Source organism: Equus caballus, chromosome 8 (genome assembly GCF_041296265.1).
Source record: "Equus caballus isolate H_3958 breed thoroughbred chromosome 8, TB-T2T, whole genome shotgun sequence".
NCBI classification, from domain to species: domain Eukaryota; kingdom Metazoa; phylum Chordata; class Mammalia; order Perissodactyla; family Equidae; genus Equus; species Equus caballus.
This window is the reverse complement of record NC_091691.1, coordinates 47550553-47573204: the sequence shown is the minus strand read 5'-3', so window position 1 is coordinate 47573204 and position 22652 is coordinate 47550553. Positions and strand designations below refer to the sequence as shown.

General features: G+C 41.0%; 2 long non-coding RNA genes across 3 annotated transcripts in view; one reads left to right on the top strand and one right to left on the bottom strand.

Annotated features, from left to right (window-relative positions):
- The first annotated feature begins 866 nt into the window (after positions 1–866).
- Positions 867–3154, top strand: LOC138915258 (uncharacterized). The gene is made up of 3 exons (XR_011420947.1): positions 867–1116; positions 1712–1793; positions 2516–3154. It is a non-coding gene; the product is annotated as an uncharacterized lncRNA (long non-coding RNA).
- A 6231-nt stretch (positions 3155–9385) lies between these two features.
- Positions 9386–22652, bottom strand: part of LOC138915256 (uncharacterized) — a 77679-nt gene continuing 64412 nt past the window's right edge. For both annotated transcript variants that reach the window (XR_011420944.1, XR_011420945.1), the window contains one exon: positions 9386–9644. This is a non-coding gene — a long non-coding RNA (uncharacterized lncRNA). The remainder of the gene's footprint in view (positions 9645–22652) is intronic.

Genomic DNA, 22652 nt, shown 5'->3' with positions numbered 1-22652 from the left:
ATAAAAGCAGTCAAAAACAGTGACAGTACCATAGTACAGTCAGCGCCATATTGTTAACCATTGAACTGAATGCCCAGGACAGCATTCATACTTGCCACGTTCCCTCCGTGACATCAGTTAGGACCAGTGATATAGGGCAAAACACGGAGGGGATGTAGTCAAAGACAACTTCTTTGAACTGAGAGATTAGGAGAACAGTGGGGCTGCTATTGGCAGAAGGCTGAGAGATTAGAAAGGTGCCCCATTTTTAGTGCTTTCTGGTTTTCCCTTTGTTTAGCCACGTCTCTTAAGTGCCGTCTGAAAAATATTACCACTTTGCTATAATTGCCTTCAATATGGTGTTTTAGCACCCACTAAAGCCAAGGGTGTACGGAGGAGAGGAAGCGCTCCCAAATTTATGAAAGAGCCCTGGATCTCAGGAGGGAGGCATTCAGCCTACCGCTGCCCGGGTTCCAGCAGCAGCTCTGAGTCATTTATTCTTTGAATCATGTTTTCTATCTGCCAAAGCAAAAAAAGCATGAACAACAACATGTTACCTTGTTTAAGAATTAGAAAGGATACGGCTTTGGAAAGCCCCTTCGGAGCTCTAAAGGGTAAAGATATCCCTCATCCCTCCTCGTTCCAAAGGAAGTTAAATAGAAAGTAAAACTAGAATATTTTCCACAGAAACGTGAAACAGCTTCCTGCCTAACAGCGCTCAGTTAGTAATGGAACAGAATCACCAATACTGAGCACCAGACTCGTGCCTCCTCAGGAAGGCAGCCCTGTCTGGCCAGAGATGGCCTCCAAGCGTCCTTCCCACACCTCAGTCTCTGCACAGGCTGCCGTCTCCCCCCTCACACATGCATTCTCTGTGGTTGAGGGTTGTCTGTAAAGCTCCCCTCCCTTCCTTTCCCCAAGTCACAGTTACAGGAACTATTGCAAGATTAACTCTCTCATATTATGTTTCATTCAACAGAAAGGCAACTCAAGAGTTTTGGCTTCTGGAACAAGAATAAAAGATCTTCTACCAAATATTGAGTTCCTCGGAAAGAATCCTTTAAGACAATTTTGTGTTGGTGAAAAGTGTCACATCAGCAGCCGCAAAGTCTGAGTTTCTGTTTACTCATCTAGCAGGTAAAGATTCACCATGCTATACAAACATCCCACCTACTTAGAAGACTAGGATAGTATAAATTCTGCATAAAAAGGTAACTCCTTCCTCATTCTCATATTGTAATCTTCACATAATAATGTGGTGCTTTCTTAGCACTTCCACATGAATTATGTCATTTATTCTTGTTAATAACTAAAGTAATAGTGATAATGATGATGATATATTAACACACTACTTAACCCACTTTAGCTGAGTGTTTATATATTTTTTTAATAAATAGACTTTATTTTGATCAGTTTTAGGTTTACAGAAAATTCAGGTTGTCTTATTTTTTTTTTTTTTTGGTGAGGAAGATTGTTCCTGACCTAACATCTGTGCTAATCTTCTTCTATTTTGTATGCGGGACGCTGCCACAGCATGGCTTGATGAGTGGTGCACAGGTCCATACCCAGGATCCGAACCCACGAACCCCAGGCCGCTGAAGCAGAGTGCATGAACTTAACCAGTAGAGCTACCCAGCCACCAGGCTGGCCCCGAGTTATGTCCATTTTAGAGCAGTTTTTCTTCTTAAAAGCTAAGCTGATTTTGCTGTGATGAAAGTAACTTATTTTGCAGAGTGAAAGGCAGTGTGCAGGAGGGTGAGCATGGACCCCAGAGCCAGATCCGAACTCCACCCTTATCAGCTCTGTGATCTTTGGTGAGTGAATTCCTTATTCCCTCTGAGCCTCAGTGTTCCCATCTCTAAAATGAGAATAACAATAAACAATGTAATACAAAGGGCTGTAAGAATTAAATGTAATAAAGATGAGTATCTAGCACAGTGCAGAGCACAAAGTAGGTGCTCAAGAAATGTTTGTTTCATTTCAATTCATGTTGTACCTTAGTAGGCTGAGAAATTACTGTATCAAGGTGTTCCATATAAGCCTCATCTGGGATTCTGATCTTTCGCAAGAGTTTACTCTGCCTTAGGGCTTTTGAATTAGACTAAAAAGAAAGAAAAGGTTCTTGTGATCTGCACAGAAGCAGAGAATTGGAGACGTGGTTTTCCACCCAACCTTGTTAACTGAGCTTTTTGATCTGCTCTGAAGAAATGGGATTAGAGGGGAAAAGCCAAAAGAAAATTGCATGACAGCCTCTAGCCTAGGGCAGGGCTCTGCCTGGCAGAGAGGAATGGCGAGCGAAACAGCAGAGCACTGGATGGAGCTCAGCTGAGCATAGCAAGTGCCCGGGTAGACCACCTAGAGCCCGGAGGGGGCCGCCCCCAGCTGCACTGATGCAATCCGGTAAATACAAGACAGCCCTGGTAGCTGCCAGGAATGCACAGGGGAGCTTCGCAGGGCACTGTATGGTTCAAGTGTAAACCATTACAGGCAGCAGCAGCCCCGTGTTAATGCTATGTGACCTCATTTGTACTCACAGGCTATGGAACCTGAAGACATTCAGGTTGTGTCCTGAGCCATGTCATGGATGGGTGTCAGGCTGTGTCCCGGATGTCATGTCACGGATGGGTGGCTGCAAATCAGTCAGCCCTTTCTGAAAGCTTTTTTCTGCCCTTGGTGGAGGAAAACGAACAAGAACTTTGGAGGCGTGCATATGCGTGTGCACTGAAGGGAGGATGCTGAGCTAAGAATACAGAGAAGAAATGAAAAAAACAAAAAGAACAAAGATTTATTTGCTAACTAAGAGGGCATTCGCAAATATTTCTCCCACATCCCATCCAGAAAGATTTCAAGGCCAGGAAAATAAAAGCACCTGTCGGATATCAACTGATTAAAGCTTCAGGGAAACCAGCAAATGTCTTCATTTTCCTATTCAAGGACTCTTTTTATAATCAAACGCAAGAGGAGAAAGTTTTAAGTGGGTGCCTGAGTCATAAGATATATGAAATGTTTGACATGTTGCTTAGTTCTACAAAGAGAAACTTCCAAATAATTTATAATCCAATTTTTTTTTCAGATTTCCACTTTGGAGGAGTCTTGAAATCCTATAAACAGAAATATAAGCACCATAATTTTCTAAATGTTAAGAGGTAAAGGCTCCCCACACACTAATTAATCCAATTATGTGTCTGTGACTTCAAACTTAAAAAGGCAATGACTTCACTTCAAGGGTGAACTATTTTTGGATCCTCCAGTCTCCTTCCCGTGAATAATACTTTGGTTGAACCAACACATCTCTCTGAGAGTGACACGAGTCTTCCTGCTTAGACAAGCAGGTCAGCAGTTAACTTCCTTCTAGTGCTTTCCTGAGAAGGCAGGTCCTAACACATCCTTTCAAGATGGTAACCCCAGTACCCTAGAACTTCTCCCTAATTATTACACTCCGTGAGATAAAAGAGCTGTGTGTGGACAATTTCTCCCAAAGAAGCCAAAAGAAAGAGAAAGGTGTGGTTACAAAGTCCCTTAAAAGAAAGACCTAATGGTCTTTGGGAGTGACCATTTTCCGTGCTCCCTTTTAATATCAAGCCTTAAAGCCAACCACACTGAAAAAATTTTCAATCTATCTTGAGGTGATTTAATTCAATAGTTTGTACCAAGTGACAAAAAGGAAATAACAGACATCTCTTCAGAGAAAAAAAAAAGAAGCCATACTTTTAAATATGAATTTTCCTTTTTACCCCCATTCTTTGTTAATGGACTTTAACTTGACTCAAGGCTAGGAAGGGTTTGGCAAGATCAGTTTCATCAGTGTGAACAGCTATCTTGCACTCCTAAAGTGGTTTTTTTCTGAAATTAAGCATAGAGTTAAATCATCAAAAGTTGTTAGTGTATATTTCACATCATGTTTTTCCCCATTTCTCCAAGAAGAAAAAATCCTTTGTAATTCTCCCACGTAGAATAAGTGGCAACGTATTATTTGATTTCAGTAAATTCATTAAAAGGGGAAAATTAAAGATAAAAAATACAGATCAAGTAATTAAAATATTTAGTAACACTCTGAATAAAATGAAGGCAAGTTTACATTTAAGTTTAGATTTCTTCTTACCTATACCTGTTGAAGTAAATCCTCTGAAGCAAAAAAAAAGCACATGGACTGTGCTAAGCTATATTTATTTTCTGAGTGGGTTTTAGAGAGAATTGGGAAAATTCCATTTGACTGAATCATAAATAGAGCTAACAAATTAGTCAGAAGTTTCCCAAGTTAATAAAAAATTCTGTAAAAAAATATTTAATTTAATAAAATTTTTAAGCATGTAAGACAAATCCCTGCAAGGGCACTATTGCAAAATATATGTTGAACTGAAATAATAATCATAACAAGATGATGGGATGGAAATGATCTTTCTTTCCATGATATTAGGCCAGATCCTGTCAGATGGTCAACTGATATTTTGCAGGCAAAAAGAAGGCACACTCAAGAATAGGTCCATCCTCTTGGGCTCCTGGGAGACAGTTGGGAAATTGCTGTCTCTATCATGTGACGGTCAGTAGCCTTGGTAGTTGCCACCCACTTCCCATGTCTGACCCACCCCAAGGTCATGTCACCCCATGTGTGTGAGTAAAATACTACCAGGTCTTCCCATTCTCACCAAGCAGCACCCACTCTTCCATCCCTCTGTTGTTCCCTCAAGTTTCTCTCCTTCCATCTGAAGGTAATCTCTCCACTCTGCCCGGATTTCATGCTCTCCTATCTACCTTCTCAAGAATCTCACATCATCTATCACTCCTTCTTTCCGGAATTTAAACTTCCTTCTCTTCAGTGGTACCTTCTTGTTATCAACACTTAATCATACTCAGTCTTTTTCACCTCACAAAACCTCCTCCTTCAGCTGCTTCCCTATCTTCTGCTCCCCTTCACAGCCAGTCTTGGAGATGAAGTCCTCACTCCGTCGATTTCTTTTCCTTCCTCCTCCATCATTCCCATCACCACTCTAATGAAGCTGCTTTTGCCAAGGCCATCAATGTTCCCCATGCCATTTAATCCAATGGACCCTTTTCTGTCTCTGTGTGACCTCTTGGCATGTTTCAGTCACTGTTTACTTATATCCTTGTCAGGGCTCTTCCCTCGGCTTCCTGATGCCACTATCTGCTGAGCCCCCATCACACACTCCTCCTCCTCTCGAAACTCTCTCAGGGCACCATCCCAGGACCACTGTGCCTTGCATTCTGTACACTCTCTTTGATGGTCTCATCAATCTCTATGGCTGCCATTATCACCCAACCACTGATGACCCACACATGTGTCTCTTAGCAGACCTCCTGAGATCCAGATACATGATTCAATTCTCTTTGAATAACCTGTTGGGATGGCCTGTAACTCAACATGTCCAAAGATGAACCTGGTCAGAGTGATATTTTTAAAACACACATCAGATGTCACCCCTCTGCACAACACCCTTCAGTGTCTACCCATCCTGCTCTAAGGAAATGTCTAAGGCATTATAATGGCCCACAAGACCCTACTCAATCTGTCTCCATCCTTCTACTTCTATGACCTTATCTCCTACTAGTCTCCACCTTACTCAGACCACTCTAGCCATGCTAGCCAGACATGCTCCCATCACAGAGCCTTTGCACTTGCTTTTCCTCTGTCTGTTCTCCCTCCAGATATAAGCACTTGTTTGCTCACATTTTTGAAGACTCTGTTCAACTATCGCCTCTTGGTAAGGCTATCTCTGAAAATCCTATATAAAATTGCAACCCACGCCTCGACCTAACATTCCTTATCCTCTCCTACTAATGTCTTTGTCTTTATAACACTTGTAAATATCTGACATATCATATACTTTGTTTATTTATTGTCAATTGCTCTCCACTAGATTATAGGCTACATCATGGCAGGAGTTTTGGTCCCTTTTGTTCATTGTATTCCTAAAGCCTCGAACAGGGCCTGACACATAGGATACAGTCAATAATTAACTGTGGAATAAATAAATGAATGAATATTCACCCCCTCACTCCCCCAACCTGCTATTCATCATTTCAGTAAATGGCATTCCCATCTACCCAGCTGCCCAATGCAGAAACTGAGGGCCAGCTAGGACTCAGCTCACACTGCCATTAACCCCTCACTCAGCCCTCTGGCTAGCTGCTGAAAGTTGTCTCCCTCTCCTACCTCCTGTCACATAGTTATTTCCTACTCTTCCCTCAGGTTCCAGCCTAAACATCATTTTTACAGACCATGTCTGTTATATTTCCCTTTAAATACCCAACTAGGCCTAATACATGTCTGGCCCATACTAAGTGTTCATCAAATATTTGTTGAATGAATAAATGGCATTTCTCAGAAATGCCAGATTAGGTTCCCCTGTTCTCTGTTGTTATGGCACCCTGTAAATTTCATATAACACTCATCTCACTTTACGATAATTACTTTGTTTAATGTCTTTCTTCTCTACCAGATTATAAGCTCTCTGAAAATGGAGATCTGCACGAAGGTGGGAATGAGCAAGCGAAGGTCCTAAAACCCAGAAAGGCCTGGCCTGACTGTGAAAGGGTCGTGCTGGTAACGCAGGGAGGTTGGTTAAATCAGTTGGGGGCAGGAGCTTGATTACAGAGGAGTGGATCCAGAGAAAGGGACTTCGTTCCATTTTTAGATACCAAAAGGAGGGAGGGAGTATAATAAAATAAACTGGGCAGATTTGATCTCATACTTCTATATAAATCAATTACAGCGCCAGTTAATTTTTAGTTTGGTTTGATTATTAAATCATTGAAATTTAACCAACACATTATTATTCATTTTTTAACTTGCCAATTTCAAAGACTTTTAATTTCAAGCTTGTATATTCTCTTAGATATCAGACTGCAGTCTAACTGCTCGAATAATACACTTGATTAATTTACACACAGTTTAATTGCTAATTTAGAAGAATATCTACCTATATACGTATATAGACTATGACTTAAGAAATCCATGCAGTTTTACTATTCCACGATGCCTCCATAATATGATATAAATTCAGAGTGAAACTATTTGTATGAAGAATTATGATAAAAATTAATATAAATTAAGATTATTTTAGCCCAATACTAAGTACTTACAGTGTTTCTTGGATGTATTTAATATTAATTTGCTCCCAGGTGATGATAGAAATGTCTACCATGAGGGTCTATCAAATATTCTTTGACCTTTTGCCAGATTTAAATGGTAGAGCGATTATCTTCCACTTAAACTTACATCCTGTTCTCACCAACAATGATCCTCACTCAAGCCCAGTCAGCTTTATTTCACTCTGAATTTATTTCTACAACTTAAAGATAAACTTAAGATTAAGACTGTGCCTACTTTTCTTTGTTGTGCCCACAGCACCCTTTGGTTCCTGGTGAATGAATGAATGATGTAGGATGAGGAGAAAACAGAAACAAGCTCTTCTACCCACTTCCATTTCCAGCACGAGCTACTATAGATAACAAATCACAGCTTTGACTGTTCCTGAATTCCAGAAATACATCATCAAAGGAGTGCACATGGACATCGAGAACCCCGACTCTGCATTTTATTATAATTTTTGTGAATATTAGTCATAAATTTACCAGTCAGTTTGATTCAACCCTCAAATTGATTAAATAACTATGAAGCATACATAATCACATAAAACCAAGATCATCAATAGCTAGAATTTATCCCAATAGATGAGGAACAAATTTCTAAGAAGATTCAAAGTCTGGATGCTACGTCACTATGGTGACAAGACAGTACTGCAATCAAATGTGATAGAAGCTCTCACACTGACCAAGCTACTCGATCTTCTAAGGCAAAACCCCAGTAAATTATTATTTATAGGCATTCCCATCATAATTATTCTTTTAACTTTTAAAATTAAATTACGTTATTACCTTATAGCTTTGAAGACACATACATGTTGCCACTAGTATCTATTATGGTCATCGCTTCATTAGAAAGTGACCCAGTCAACATTTGGTTCTAACCTATTTAACTGCCTCATCTATTTAGTTGCCCCATTAGGGGCTTTTAGTCCATTACAAGAATTATTTAAACTATCACTGATTTTGGCTCAAGGAGGAACAAAATAAGAAATATAATTTATTGTTTTGATAGATTCAAAAGAGTTTTGATGTTCTAACAGGCTCAAGTTAAGACAGCAGCCATGAGCTAAAGAAATAAGCCATTCAGACATAAACAGAAGAATATGAGTAATTATCTCTGTACCTCCTATTCTCTCAGCCTCTTGCCCTTCCCCTTGGTTGGATAACTCTTCCTTACCCATCAAGACTCAGGTTAAAGGCGCTTCGTCCTGAATTAGGTCCCCTTGCTTTGTGCTCCCTCTACTCTCCCTGTCATAACACTCATCATGCTTGGTTGTAATTACATTTTTAATGTCCAATCTTGCCGCTAGATTGTAAGATCCCTGAGGACAGGGTTCATGCTTGTCTTTTTACCACTCTGTACCTAACACCCAGCACAGTGCCTGACCCACAGGAGGTGTGCAATACATGTTTGCTAAATTGAAATGAAATTGAAGTTTATTTGATCACTACCAATGATTTGTAGTTGGACCGTAGTGAAACCTGTTAGTTTTACCTCCTACTATGTGTAGGAAATTCATACCTATAGGCAAAGAATCACCTACAAAGACTTTCAGAACAGCATTATAATAGATAAGAATAGGAGAATGGATAAATAAATTATTCTAGGTATAGTCATACAAGAGGACATTTCAAAGTCTAGATAAAGTTATATTTCTGAAGTGTTTTTATTTAAATGACATGGGGAAATTCTCATTATATTGTGTTAAATAGTAATAAAATTAATATTTACGGAGTGTTTGAGTCAGCCATTCTTCTAACAGCTGTATATATATATATACATACAGAGAGAGACTAATTTCATCCTCCCAACAAATCTACAAGATCTCCAAGAATTTCACATATACATGAAAGTTTGAGAAGCACTGACCATTCCCATTCACTTTACAGAAGAGAAAAACTAAGGGCAAAAGAGCTAACATCCTTTTCCCAAGATTGCATGGCTAGGAAGCTGAGGCAGGGTGAGAACAGAAGAGTTGGATTCAAACCCAAGATGCTTGAAACTTAGACAGTGTTCTTCCTGTTATACCATGTTGTGAAGCTTTGAATTTGCTGGGTCTTTCTTTTTCTCCCATTTCTCCCACCTCCAAATGGTTCTCACCCCAGAGAGCACCTAAAGCTTGGTGATGCACAAATGCCATGGCATTCCCCGAAGAAATTTAGAGTTGGCAGAGGGAGGCTTAGAAATTAAATGCCTAAAAGCCAGTAACTGGCCCCAGAGATCTCCAAGGACTGTTGTCCAGTCCAAGATTCCATGACATCTGCACCACAGCCTTGAATAGAAACCAGAATGCCGGCATCCGATGCAGTGAGAATTTATTTCACAGTTATCAAAGCAAACCAAAGGTTATCAGTGGGTTGGACATTTAAAGATTAAGTACAGCTGATCGCACTCAACTCTTATGCAGGTAGCTTAACTTCAGTGGGTCTGGTCTCTCTCTGGAGGGAAAATGGAGGTGTTTATGATCCTGTATCATAATGGGTTCCAGGTGACGCAGGCTAGGCAGCTGAGTCAGGCCCTCTCTTCTTTGATTTACATGGCAGGATCCAGGCCATCCCTAAATTGAAAAGATATCGTAATGAGCAAATGCAGAAAAAGAAAAGAGAAAAAAAGAGCTGAGGGAAAACCTAAAGTGCTTTTCCAAGTCCAAAGTGAGCTATGGCTGCCCTCTCTGCCTCGGAAGGTATGGTCATAAATTACTAGCTAATGTTTAGCACTGGGGCTCTGGCTCATGATATATTACAGAAGACAAGATGCCTCCAAGCAGAAAACACTGTAATTGGGGAGCAATAACATCTGTGTCAGTCACGGGACTGCAGTGAAAATGAACTGAGAAGTTACAGGCGGGGCTGCACATGCAAAATAATAATATGCACATTTTTTTACCCAAAAAGATATGTCATCAAGCCATGGGCCTCTTTAAATTCCTTGGTATCATCATAGCTTGAAGAGTATCAGTAAGACCCCCAGATTTCTATTTTAACATTAGCACTATGTTAGCCAACACTTCAAGGGAATTACAGTTTAGAAGGCAAAGAAGTCTGAGGAAATCAGAGTTTGGGCTTGGTTTTTCCGGGGCATGGATTCTAGGTCGTTGCAATGCTTCGCTATGTTGAGCAGGGCACCTAATCCCTCTGAGCCTCCTAATGTGGCATGGCCAAAGAATTCACGCATGATAGAGCTGAGCCTCAAACCTAGATCTTCTGGCTATAAACCCTGCTGTCTTCCCAGTGCATCTCTGTTATGATGTTGATATTTAAGTAATTATAATACAGTGAGTATAATACAGTGAGATGCTTAGTTCTTCTGAGACTGAAATTTCTGAGAGACTTTTCTTCTAGATAGATCAAAATAAATAGAACAAGAAACTGTAACCTTCCACCGCAAAAATTCTCCAATAGCATGATAATAGCTAAAAAGGCAAACCATCCAGAAGTGCTCAGGAAGAGATTGCCAGTTGGGAATAGGCTAGAGAGATCTACATTGAGTTAAAAATTTTGCCTACATGGCCAGCCTCTAAGATCCCTTTCAACTCTGATAATTGGCGATTCTCCACTCTAAAGGCCCAAAGTCCACCTGTGACTTCAAACACCTCTTTCTTCATAGGGGAATGAGGACTGTTCCAGTTTTGCACTGAAAGTCCTGAGACTGAGTCCCAGGCAAGCTGGAATCACCCTACTTCTCTCCGCCATGCTGTGTCTCCTTGGCCCTTGTCCAAACCAGCACAGTCCTCTTAACTGCATCTACCCACCCACAGGAAAGGCTCAATGCACAATATAAAAAGTCCTTCTCACTATACTATGGCTCTTGAGCAAACCCCCAGGAGGCTCCATCTCACTTTCATTCCAACCTGCGTGCTCAGGTACCTAAGCAGGCACCTGGGTTTGTTTCTCTAGCTAGTCCTCTTAGAGCGATGCTTCAGGTGGGCTGTCTGCTTGGCTTCGCCACTAGACATTGTCTTTCAAGTCTATCAGCCCCACACTCCTCCTCCTGACAGACCCAATTTATGAGTTTATTTCTGGGCCACCACTTATCAGGGAGGGGTGCTACTGGGTTGCCCTTAAGCCACTGCTGCTGCCTAGTCCTACCTAATGTTTGGTATAACCCGATATCAAAGCTACGTTGTGGATTTCTCACTGCCAAACTACTGTATCAGCTCTGTATCTGTTGCCAGAATTCTTTGTAAAGCTGGTTGTTTGCAGATAAGAGCTTTCCAAGGGCTCAAAGACATTTTTATAAGCTTGCTTGTTTTCTTGTTTGCTAGCTAGTGTTGCCTTTGACCATATTGAATATCCTCCTCCTGTGGTACATAAAAGTTCCTTTACTTTCTAACAATAAATTAATTCTGATTATGAAAAAAATGAGAGAATATAGAGTATGGCAGATTGGAAAGTCCAATTTTTGTTTTTCATTAGATTTTGAAGTCTGTTGGCTTATTTTAAACTATTCTAAGGTCATTGTTTTTGGTGTTTTACATTTATATCTCAAGAAATGCTGTGAAGATAAAACTATATGGAATGGATCCATACTTAGCACAGAGCCTAAAACCATACGTCCAAAATATGCCGTCTTCACTCCCCAGAGTTAGAGACATTCCTAACAATCCCTAAGGTGTTTTTTATTATTATTAATTTCTATCTTACAAAAAGGATCTGAAGCAGGCTTCTAGAAAGATGGACAATGTCCTCAGGCTCTTACTTTGGAGCATCTAACATGCTTGCCTGGTAGAGAGCAGTGGAGAGGTGGAAGGGAAGATGCTAAGATGTCCCCAGTTAAGAAAGTGTTTGAAACGCTGTGAGAGTCTGATCCCCACAGGCGTCCACCTGACAAAAGCACTGGGGTAAATTCCTCTGATGGAGGCAACTTCTCCTGTTTATTTAATGTGCATCCTCTCCTTCTTCCTTACTAACAGAGCCGTAGTTTTCTTGTAGGCATTCATTCATTCTCCCTCACAGCTGAAGCTGACCAAAGAGATGAAGGTGGAAGTTTATAAAAGAGGCCCAGTCAACTGGGAGGAACAAGCCTGGACCTTCTGCCTTCCTCCTTCCTCCTTTTTCTACCTAGCATGTGTTACGTTGCCAGATTTGCAAATAAAAATACAGGAAGTCTAGTTAAATTTGAATTTCAGATAAACAACAAATAATTTTTTGGTATAAGTGTATCTTTTGAAGTTTGGGATATGCTTATATTAAAAACTTATTTGTTGTCTATCTGAAATTCAAATTTAACTGGGCATCCTGAATTTTATCTATTTTATCATGTCCCCAAGAATGTAGACATGAAGACTGAAGTAGCTACCGTGGATCATGAAGAGAACTTAGGGCCAAAAGTCACACACCAAGGATGACAGAGAGGACCTATGGAAGAGTCCAGTGATAGAAGACCAGGAAGTTCCATATTAACCCTGGGCCACCTTCCCCAGAACTTTTTCTACATAAGATAAGTAAAGTTTATCTTGTTTGAGCCACCATGATTTGGAATTTGTTACAAGTAGCCAAACTCAGCACCAACTAGTAAACTCCCATTTCCATACGCCTTTTTCTCTCCACCCTCTTTCATGCTTCCTTTTCTCTCCCTACCGCCCATTATGTGCATTTTAGGCTGATTTTATTCATTTACAAGGATGAATGGGGAAAATAAATCTCACATAATAATTTGTGCCCTTCCTACATCCTCGTAAACAGATTGAGCTAAGGGAAAAAATAGAAAAATATGACCTGAGGTCCTTTAAAAAAAAGAGTGCCTGCAGGACTCCCAGAAGACCACCACGCAGTAAAGAGATTTCCTTCAAAGGGCCACCATGAACATACCATATCTGGAGATGTTTGTTTTGGGGACAATGTGAAATTAGGCAGAGATTGGAAGCACCAATGAAATTCTAAAGAGAAGGGGATACATTGGAAAATATCCAATTCTATTTCCTATTCTATGCATATCTTCTATTCTAATATAATAGAAATTCTATTCTATTCTATTTTCTAAAATATCCAGGCTTTATGGCACTGTGCATTGCATTAATAATTATAGCTAATAATTATTAAACACTTACAATATATTGAAACTATACTAAGTATTTTATACATTCCTATACACATACACATTACTTAACCCTCATGCTGACCCTATGAGGTTGAAATTATTAGTAACTTTATTTTGCATATAAGGAAATGAAGGCTCAGAAAGAAAAAGGAACTTCTTCCAAATCAAAAAGCATGCGAGATGTGCAACCAGAGTTTGAGTCCAGGTCTTTCTGGCTCCAAAGCCTGGATTTTATGCCCTTAATCACAATATTGTACTGTTTCCACTTTATCTGATGATTTGACAAAGACATTTCAGGACTCAATTCAGTTATTTCATTCACACACACACACACACACACAGAGTACATACAGACATATACATATATATAACTCCTGAACTGAGGGGAAAAAGTATACAACTTCACAGGCAAAGGATCAAACACGTGTTAAATGAATCGGAGTCTCGCTTTCCAACATCCTGTACTTAAGCTCTGCAGATGAGAGGATGCTGTGCCTGGACTCAGCGCCTTTCTAAAAATAACTAAAAGCACAATACAAAACACCAGATTTTTATTATGTTGGTTGTTACTCAGCTCCACTTATTGAGTGGTGAAACTGATGTCCAGAAATCAGAGTATCCTGGGAAAGTGTTAGAATCGGGGAGCTAGGGGAGAGGTACGCCTGGAAAAGAATGAAAGTTTAACCTAAAGTGACCTGAGCATCACGTGTTTAAGCTTTTCTACCAACTTGCTCTCACCACGAGAACATTTCCATTTTTAAGTCTCTTAAAAACCACAGATTGATCAGGCAAACCCACAATATAGACTCACTTTGCTGTAACTTAGCTTTAGCATTTCCTGAGAATGTCCACAAAATTTGGATCGGACTTAGTTTCCTTAGATCTGCAGACACAAGCCATGGTGGTGTAACATGATGAAGAGCTCCCTCTGGAGATCGCTGAATCACAGGAAAAGCATAAACCAAGCAGGAAAAATGTGCCTTGCACTTTTCCATGGAATTCACCTACTGCAACTGGGGGTGGCTAGGTTTTCATGAATAGGGCACCCAAGGAGAATAGCTAATAACAGACTGATCCAGAATTGAGAAAGAATAGCATGGCATCTTGCCCCAGTCATGAATAGATGACATAACAAAGAAAGAGGAAAAAGAAACAAGGAACCCAGGAGTAATGGGGAGACCAGGGCTCACCAGCCAGGCGTCTGGTAAGCACAGAGTGTGGGAACTTTTCCTTGCCTCTGAGACACATATTGTTGTCCAACAATGCACGGCGGCTGACGTTGCAAAGTCTCTATTTCAGAGGAGAAAGCAGCAGAGGTGTTCTGCTCCTCCTCTCCGCTTTGGGAAATCCTGGGAAGTGCCAGCCAGTTTGCATTATTGTTAAAGATGTGAAAGAACAACACGCAGCAAGCTCTGTATTCATAAGAGTCAGGGAATGGCATTAATCGAATTCTCAGGGCCTCATGACAATGTCAGGTAGTAAAACTTAGTCTGGACTGGGACGCTGGAGGATAGCAGTGGAGTCCCCACCCAGGCACCAACTTAACAAGAGACTTTGGCAAGTAACCCCATCCCTCTGGTCCTCAATGTCCTCAAGTGTAAAGCAAGAAGGTTATATTGCTGGATTAATGCATCCCTTCATTCAACAATATTTGTCAAGCTAGAGTTACAGAAATGGATGCCTCACGGATCTTACATTCTACTGAATATGATAGACAATAAAGAAGTAAACTAATAAATGTTTTTTGGTGAAAAGAGCCATGAAGAAAAAAATCATGGTTAAAGGAAAAAGAGTAATGAGTTAAGCTGGCACTCTAAAATAAGGTTGTCAGGAAGAAGAGACACTGAGCAAAAGCTAGAACGATGAGAAGGAGCTAGCCAAGTGAAGATCTGGGGAAAGAGTGTCCCAGGCAGAAGGACAGTCATGTGTAGCCATAAAATAGGAGCGTGCTTGGCATATTTGAGGTACACCACGGGGACCAGCATGGCTCGAGTAGAGGGTACGAGGGGAAAGCTGGTTGGACACGAGCTGGGGAGATAATCAGTAAACAGATAGTGTAAGTTTAGAATCAGATTTTAAGTTTAGCGTGTGATCCAAAACCATTGAAGGGTATTTATTGAGCAGAGAGGTGCCTTGAACCTCATTAAAAGATCACTCTGGCTGATCACAGTAGAGAGATCATGTATTTGTTCAATAATAACCGACTGAGCATCAATATCCATCATGCTTTGCTGCAAGTGCAGGAGGTACATCAGTGAACAAAACAGGTCTCTGTTCTGATAGAGATTACAGTCCAGTGGAAGACCATGTGGAAAACTACTGTAGTGGTCTACTGAAAAATGATGGTGACTTGGGAAAAAGTAGTAGTAATGGAAGTAATGAAGGCTGCTCAGATTCCACATTTGTTTTGAAGGTGGAATCAAAAGGATTTGTTGATGGGTGGATGTGGGGGTAAGAAAATAAATAATAAAAAATGACTCATATATATATGACATATATATAATGACATATATAATACATATAATGACGAATATATACACACACATACATATAGATATACAATTGTGTGTGTATATATATATCCTTCTCCCTCACTCTTCTCCCTCTCTCTCTTTTCCTTTCTCTCCTTGCCTCTTTCCCTGCCTCTGTCTCCCTCTCTCTCTGTCTCTCTCCCCTTTGCTCTCCCTCCCTCTCCTTCTTTTTCTCTCTCTCTGCCTCTCACTCTTGTTTTTAACCTGAGCTTGCTCCTGAACACAGCCTTCTCATCATTCTAATGTGTTCTCAATGTCGCCTCTTCAGAGAGCCTTCCCTGACAACTTCAATCTAGATTACGATTTTTTATATTCCACGTGAAGTATGTATTACTAAATAAAACAATACGATATTTGCTGTAAAATATATGAACAAGAAAGAGTTTGGGGGAGACAGATGAAACTAGATCGGCAAAACACAGCTGGTGAACTCGGATGGTGAGTATACGGAGTTCATTACACTCTTCTCTCTACTTTTGTGTATATGTCAAAAGATTTTTAAAGTAAAAAAAGGGAAAAGATGAGGGCCAGTTACATTATGGCAGTCTGCTGCGCTCATGGTGGTCCAGCCACCTGCCAGGGTGGTGTCAGGGGAGGCTGGGTAGGAAGCCGGGACTTCCATGACCTCCTAAAGGCAGTGAGCCTGGTCTCCCCTCAGTGTCAGCAGAGGGCATGTAGCCAGCAGTAACGAGACGCCCTCTCACTTCCAGCCAGGGTGATGTCTGTCAGCAGAGGCCTAGGGAGAAGCCTGACCCCACCTCACCCCAGCAATAATGAAGCCCCCCCGAACCCTGGAGTATCACTGAAGGCTGAGTGGGAAACTGGACCTCCACCCTCACTTGGCAGTAAAAAGGCAGGACCCCCTCCCCCTACCAGTGTGGAATCAGAGGAGGCTGCTAAAACAGAAGATTTAAATAAGATCCAGGTCTCATAACGCAATACCCAAAATGTCCAAGATACAAATAAACATCACCTGTTATACCAAGAACCAGGAAAATCTCAACTTGAATGAAAAAAGACAATCAACAGAGGCCATGACCAAGATGACACAGATGTTGGAATTATAAGAATTTTAAAGCATCCATTATAAAAATGCTTCAATAAGCAATTATGAACACACTAGAAAAAAATGGAAAAAAGAGTCTCAAACAGTATGTACAAAAACAGCAGTTAGGAAGATAAGCTTGCAGATAATTACTATCTTCCACATTGTTCATATGGAGAAACTGAGCCTCCCAGAGTCAGGAGACTTGAACCAGTCTTGGTCCACAGCTGGTCTGGTGCATCACCATCCCTGGATCCCAGCTATTTAATATGTCACAGATTTCCCAAAACTCAGGCTACATTTCGGCAACTCCATGGCCTGTTGCATCACTGAAGTTTTCCCGGCCTGCTCCCTGGAAAGAAGGTTTAGGGTTTCAGCATGTCACTCCAGTGAGAATGCTGTATCCAGAGTAACGCTGACTCCCAAAGACTAAGACTTCACAGATTTCAAGATTTCTTCTGAAGTTTCATCCTGTTTCTCCCTCTCTAGGAGTTGTAAATTTGAAAACATTTATTAATACATTCCAGAAAGGTTAGAGCACACTCTGGGGAGGGAATCAGAAATGAATTGTGGTGCAACTGCTCCAACCATTTGGGGAGAGGTTTGCATGCTTCCTGTCAGTGCAACATCCATGGAAGACAGGGCGTGGAGAAACAAAGGACAGAAAGAACACAGCATAGGGATCCTCACAGCCTGGCGTTTCTGTTACTTTGCCTAGTTTTTGGCCTTGGCTCACAGTTCATGGTACCCGTGGATATGTATTTTTAAACTCAAGGTACAAATAAGCTAATTTCTAAAAGAAAGGGAAAAAGAAGTAACATTTATTCAATACCTAAATACCTACTGTATGCCAGACTCCGTATCAGTCACCTTACATGTTATCTTTTTTATTCCTCAAAGTAACTCCACAAAGTAATATTGTCACCATGTTATAAATGAGGAAACTGAAATTCAAATAATCAAATAACCTACTTAATGTTTTACATTGCAAAGCTATGGAACTGGCTTTTGAATGCAGGACTGACAGGTCTCTAGGCCATTGGGTCTCTACCATACCATGAAGCTTACCCATAGGTATCAGGTTCTCAGAAGGACACTCCAGCTGGGGGCAACTTCAGGCCTCTCTTCCCCTCTTCCACTTAGGGAAGTTTTGGGGGGTTTTTTTTGTTTTTTTTTTTTTTTTTGAGCAAGATCAGCCCTGAGCTAACATCTGCTGCCAATCCTGTTTTTGCTGAGGAAGACTGGTCCTGAGCTAACATCCATACCCATCTTCCTTCACTTCCTATGTGGGACACCTACCACATCACGGCTTGACAAGTGGTGCCATGTCCACACCCAGGATCCCGCCCGCAAACCCTGGGCCGTTGAAATGGAATGTGCGCACTTAACAGCTGTGCCAGCCGGCTGGCCGGGAAGTTTTTTCATTTTATTTTTTTTAAATGTCCATTCAAACCCCAATTTTAGTGATCCTATCTGGAGAGAAAATGGGTTTGACTACGTGCTCCATAGGTAGACTATTTTGGCATTGCCTAAGCCACCATGTGTAACATCATTCCTGTGATAGAGTGTGCTCGGAAGTCTAGACAACCAACTTGCATATTTGTAAATTATTAAGAGTCAACATTGGGGAGGCTGTCGGCATGGGACTGTGTTAAATGAGTCGTCTGGGCAAGGGACTGGTCTGCGACGTCTTCAGAAGAGTGCGGATTTTACCTGGGCTCTGGAAGACAGGGCTCAAATTGGCAGACGTTGGATCGCTTTGGCAGGTAGGGAGTGATATAAGCAAGCTTTCAAAATTGGGAAAGGGAAAAACCCACTTAGGGGCCCATGGAAAGAGCAGACATTTCTCACTGGAGCAAGAGGTCTGGTTTGGGTATGACATTGAAACAGTGGATGCAGTGGTTTGCTGTCTGTAACAGTGAGAGTTCCGTCAGGAAACAGAAACCACGCCAACTATTTCAATAGGGAGAATTTAATAGAAAGAGTTGTTAATTAAGTATAAAGTTGTTAACTAAGTGCCAGAAAGGGTGAAAAGAGAACTCTAGGGTATCACGGAGGTAGCAACAGCAGGAAGCAGCAATCACCCCTAGGCCTGGGGGACAAAGGGAAGAGGGATGATTAAAACGAGAAACTTAGAGGCAGGGGCCCATGTACCTGGGACCCAAATCTCTGAGATGGGGCTGGGGCTGGGGCTGGAATCTCCGGAGGGAGCTCGAGGAGGCTGGTTCTCCGGTGTGAGGAAAATGCACTCAGTGCTCTTACCGGAAGGCGCTGCAGCGGCCGGAGTAAAACACGAGACTGGAACTACAGTCGGAGGAGCCACCAGCAGAGTGGAAGCATGAGAGGAAGCCACAGTCCCTTCTCCCACTCCAGCCCCCCAGTCTCCTCCAGCGCCCCCTATTGGCAAAACCAACAGGGATCCCGCTGGCAAAGCAGAAACGTAGCCGGCAGAGTCCCCCAGCCTCACAGGGCAGAGAACAGGGAGGCGTTGAGCTGAGAGACAACAGCCTGAAAACCTCCACTGGGCCAACCTAGAGTACCTTGAATGCCGGGCTCCGAAACTTTAACTGTTCCTTGTACTAAAAGAGAGAGAAATGTAAAGTTTTTTTGTAGGAAAAGTTTAATCTGGTTGCAATCTGTAGGATGACTTGGCCTGAGGATACAGCAGGAAGACCTATCGGGACACCACTGCACTCTAGCTTACAGTCTGAACAGAGCAGGTAAATGGAAATGCAAAGGAAAGGTAAACGCAAGAATCACTACATAAGGAAAACTAACAGCAGGTGTGACTGATATTGTAAGAAAGAGGAGTGAAAATTCAAAGATAATCAAATATTCTGCCTACATTTATGTAATATGAACTTGCCACTGATTCCATGATAATTTCCTCAGAAGTCATAAGAAACTGTTCTATTTAGGTTATGGTGAAAGCAGCAGTCCAAGTCTGTGAATAAAAAAATGAATTACTAGATAATGATATTGAGAGAACTGAGTATTCATTAAAAATACAACATGAAAATGTCTCAAAGAGATGAACAGAAAGCGAGACTGTAAATGTAGTGAAAGAGTTACACACAGAGTGAGGAAAGCTTTAGGCACAAAATCTAAAACTTCAAAAGAAAACTGAAAAGTTCAACTATGTTAAAAATCTTAAACTCTATATAAAAAAACAATAAAGTAAAATGACACAGGAAAGCTTGGGAAAATGTTTACAATATAAATGAGAGACAAATAATTTCTTTAATACACAAAGAACTCTTTACAAATAAACTTTCATGACCAAGGAAGAAAAGCAACAAAGTAACAGAAAAATGAGCACAACCTATAGATGGTTTACAAATGAAATATAAATGGTTCTTACCCATGTGAAGAGAAATTAGCCTTATCCAGAATAAAAAATTTAAAATAGAATCATCCTGAAATATCATTCTTCAGCCTTCATATTGATAAAGATCAAACAGTTTGAAAAGGGAGGGAAGGTGTGGAAAAACAAGCACTACTTTTCATCATTGTCGATGGTAACATAAATTGGTACAACTTTTGTGGAGGACAACTTGTCAATACCCTACAAATCTTAAATGCACACACACTTTGACCCAGAATTTTTACTAGAAATTTATCTCACATAGATAATCCAACATGTGTGCAGAGAAATATACATAAAAATATCATGAAGAGACGTAGCAGTTTGTACAATGGGTGACCATGCTGGTTTTCCTTCAGGCAGCCTCATAGCAAGAAGGCTCAAGAAGGACTTAAAAATCTCTGGCTGAAACCAATGCCAGTGTGCAAGCTTTCCAAGCAACTAGCATCTAAGAACAAGATGTAGCTCATGACAGCAAGACTCTAACTTTGAGCGCAAAACTGAGGGTCTTCCAACGTACTGGAGTGATCCCTGACTCCTCCTAACACCTTTCCTAACATTTGAGGAGGCGGGGCATCAGGAACCTGCTCCGACAGTACAAGCTATGGTGTGCCCAGGCATACCCAGCCCCAGCTCACCCTTCCACGTGTTAGTTTTCTACAGCTGCATAACAAATGACTGAGATGTAGCAGATTAAGACAACACATATTTATTACCTCACGGTTTCTGTGACGTCTAGGCACAGTTGAGCTGGGTCCTGTGCTTAGAGTCTCACGAGGCTGTAATCAAGGGCCCAGCCAGGACTGAGTTCTCATCTGGAGGCAACGAGGGAAGAATGTGCTTCCCAGTTTATGGGTTGTCAACAACAGTCAGTTCCTTGTGGCTATAGAATTCATGGCAACTTGCTTCTTCACAATTGGCAAGAGAGAGAGAGAGTCTGCTGGCAAGACAGTCTTACTTAACATAATATAACCATGAGAGAGACATCCCATCACTATTTGCCATATTCTATTGACCCAGAAGCAAGTCACAGGTCCTGCCAATACTTAAGAGGGAGGGCATCATGCTAGAACATGAATACTCGAGATGGGGATCATGAGGGTCACACTAAAGTCTGTCCACCACACCATGTGATAGAAAGAGTCTAGGGGGACCATGTACATCCTGCTAGACATGTGCCAGGGGCTTTCTGCTTTGAGTGTGTCACGTGTTGTTTGTGCTACTGTGAGACAATATTTGTTGTAGCATTACTTGCTATAGTGGAAGACTGGAAACAATCTAGATTGATTTCAATGGGAGACTGGCTAAATAGATTATGTTATAGCCATACCATGGAATGTTTTGCAGCTGTTTTAAAAAATGAAGCAAAATCATATTCACAGATCAAAACAATCTCGAAGACACATAGTTAAGTAAAACTAAGGCAAAGTGCTTAATTGTCCATCTAACATGCTGCCGTTTGTGTAAAAACAAATAGTGGGGAATGGGAGAAAACATAACTTAAGTGGTATAAATAATTGGTAAAAGTTGGCTGAAGGAAAATGGAAGACTAAGGAATAAGAGTGGCAGAGAAACTTTACACTAGATATATTTTTGTACTTATTTTTAGCTGTGTATATTGCTTATTCAGAAATAAATTGATAACAATTTCTTAAGGAACTCGAATATTCCATCAAGAACATGTTGCCATTTTATTCTTGGAGTGTCCCAAGGTAAGTCAGTGCCCTGATTCAATCGCTGGTCCTATTTTCCTCCTCTATACTACAGCCCTGCTGTATTCTTTAGGATGTGTTCTTTAGGAGGCGATTGGTTGTCTAAAAACTGTTATCTCTCTGGAAATGTTTCTATTTTAATAGGGCAATAAGCAAAAGACAAAATCACTAATGTTAAATTTTTAGGCACCAAAATGAGCTGTTGGGAGTCGTTTGGGGGAGGGGAGCCTGCCTAGTGTCTAAATAGCTGGCAGTTGACGACCTGCCTCACGTCTTCATTAACTCAGTCCGGTCAAAACCTATCTCCTGACATAAGATTGGCATTGCTATGGTCAGGGCTCTTTGAATGCTCAAAATTTCTACCCTGGAAGACATCCCTTAGTGCTCATTCTACTAATAAAAGTACTATAGAGAATATTTTGAGTTGTTTATTCCAAAACCATATGCAAATAAGCAATGTCACTTTGGTGTATATACTTCACATCCACTAAATATGAAATTACATGGTCGTCAACTGCCACTCTTTCCAATACTTAGCTTTTCCCCTAGTTGAAATCAGAATTTGCAAATGAGCATGGTATTCTTCAACCTTAAAATGTTTCACTGCTTTTGGTGACTAGATGATGTTCAATTAGGAAAGAATAATAAAGCAAACAGGGTTACCCAGTGAATAGCCAGGTGGAATTCAGGGCTCTTGCCTCGAAGTACTTGGGATCCTACTATGTAGAAGAGCAGCCACAGACCATCCTGGAGAATTCATAATAACAATAACAATAAAAAGAAAAACATTGCCATATATTTCTATAGAGCTGTATCAGACACCTCATATGCACACATTTGTGCCTCACTTGTATGTGGGCCCTGAACTGTTTGC